Below are 2304 nucleotides of genomic sequence, written 5' to 3' on the forward strand. Positions count from 1 at the left end.
GCACACCTCTGCCGGCGCGCGGCACCCTCTGCCACGCGGTGCCTGGTGCGGTGGGGTGCCCGGTGCCGTGGGGGTACGCGTGGCAGCACGCGGCGGGGCCGGCGTGCGGGGAGGCTGCAGGAATCCCAGGCATCCGCAGCAGCTGGGCAGCCCGAGCGCGGAGGATGCCATGGGCCTGACATCAGGGCAGCCCACCCCGTGCCACAGGGACCCGCGCGGTGCCCCCTCCCCAGGCCATGCCGTGGCACGGGGTGGCTGAGCCCAGCTCCGCGTCCACCCCAGGGCTTGGTGGCTCAGGGAAGCCACCACCTGAGCGAGGGTACATGGCCGTGGGGACAGTGACCTGCCCCGGCACTGACCGGGTGCCGTGGCCTTGCGCCTCCAACGGGTCCCGCATTGCCATGGTGGGGACCCGCACTGGGATCCCAACTTCCGCCCGGCCCCGCAGCCACCACAAGCCCCTTGGGACGCCGTTATGTCCAACCAAGGCCACGCTGCCTGCTCCTTCCCGGTGGCCAGGACGAGGTGGCAGTTCCCTGCTCCCCCTACCCTGCTCGGCCACTTTCGGCCATGCCTCAGTTTCCCCATCCCACCGGGGCCACCGGCGGTGAGCTGCGCGGCAGAGGAAGAGACACGGTGCCACTTCCCCCAGCACCGTGCCCCCCGTGCCAGCGTGGCGGGATGCAGCCAGATCCCCGTGTCCCTGCTCCACCTGCCCACAAAGGACACCCGACGGGGACCCCCAGGCACCTGATGTGTGCCGAGCACCCACGGTCTCAGCTGGCCGGGGTGGCTGTGGGTGCCGAGCCCCGTGGGGTGCCCCCGTCCCTGGGGAGGCTGTGCCGGGACGCCAGGGAGCTATTCTCAGCGCCTGGAGCTTGGCACAGGGATGGGGACGTTTCTAAATCGGGGGCTCTGGTTCACGTGCACCGGAGTGGGGGGGGGCTCCTGGGTTCCCTCCCGGGGAGGGACGACAGGGCCGTCACCTCGCCACAAGGCACCCGAGGTCGGCACTGCCGCTGGGACGTGGGAACCAGCACCGAGCCCAATCCGTGGGGAGCCCACCCCGGCGCGGGAAGGGGACGCGGGGGACAGTCCCCACAGTGTCGCTGCGGCCACCCGATCCCTGCCCGGCTGGGACAGGTCGAGGGCCCGCGGTGCCGAGGCCACCCCCGTGTGTGACACCGTCCCGGGGGGTGGTGTCCCGGCCCCGCTGCGCCCCCCGGCCGCATCCAGCCTGAGCGGGGCCCCGGGCGTCCTGCCCGCGCCCGCCTTCGCCTTCACCGCATCCCCCTCCTCCTCCTCCTCCTCCTCCCGCTCCCCCCCCCCCCACCGCCTGGAAGGGGACCCAGGCGTCCGGCCCCGCCCCCGCGATCCACCGCGCACCGGCGGCTGCGCGGGGTCCGGCGGGGCCGGAGGCGGGGGGGGGGGGGAGCGGTGGGGCGCGGGTTGGGACCCCCCCGGCCCGGGCTTTGCCGGCGGCTGCCCCGGGAAAGTGGGCGGCGGGGCTGGGAGCGACGGAGGAGCGGGGGGGTGTCCGCTTCCTGAAGCCGCCGCCCCCCCGGGAGGGGACGGGGATGAGGGGTGCGGGACCCCGGGGGTGCGCGGCCCGTAGCGCCCCGCCCGGGCTCCCCGCTCCGTTCCTTCGCCCCCGCCTCGGACCCCCGCCGGCGGGGCTGCCACGCCGCGACTCCGCGAAGGTCACGGCCGCGGCCGGGAGGGGGGGTGTCAGGCGGAGACCCCCGCCCGGGGAACCCCCCCCCCCCGCCGCCGGCGCGGGGGGTGCGGGGCTGCAGCGGCGGGTGCGAGCATATGGGGGTGGGGGGCACACGCAGCCGCACGGCAGCGCCGGGGGGGAGGGGGAGATGCGCCGCGCCCCCACCCTGCGCCAAGACCCCCGGGCGGGGGAGCCCCCCCAAACCGGTTCCACCGGGACCTGCCCGAGCCCCACGGCGGCCCCGGTTCCCCCCCCTCCTCCCGCCCCGACGGAGCCCCGGGGGTCCCCGGTGCCGGCGGGGGTCAGGCGGGGTGAGGCGCAGCCCCGGCCCCCCCCGCGACCGGTGTCAGCCCCGCGGTGCGGGGGTCACGGCGGCTGAAGGTCGGTGCGGTGCCGCCGCCTCAGCCGGGCCGGCGGGGAGGTCGAGCCGGAGGCCCGGGCAAGGCCGGCCAGTCCCGGGGTGACCTTGGCCGCGGTGCCCGGCCGCCCTGCCTCAGTTTCCCCGCTTCGCACGGTGGGGGACACACACGCACCGGAGCCCAGCCGGGACCGCGGCCCGCGCCCCGCCGGCGGCACCGGGGCCGCCG

Source organism: Rissa tridactyla, chromosome 19, assembly GCF_028500815.1.
Source record: "Rissa tridactyla isolate bRisTri1 chromosome 19, bRisTri1.patW.cur.20221130, whole genome shotgun sequence".
Lineage (NCBI taxonomy): Eukaryota > Metazoa > Chordata > Aves > Charadriiformes > Laridae > Rissa > Rissa tridactyla.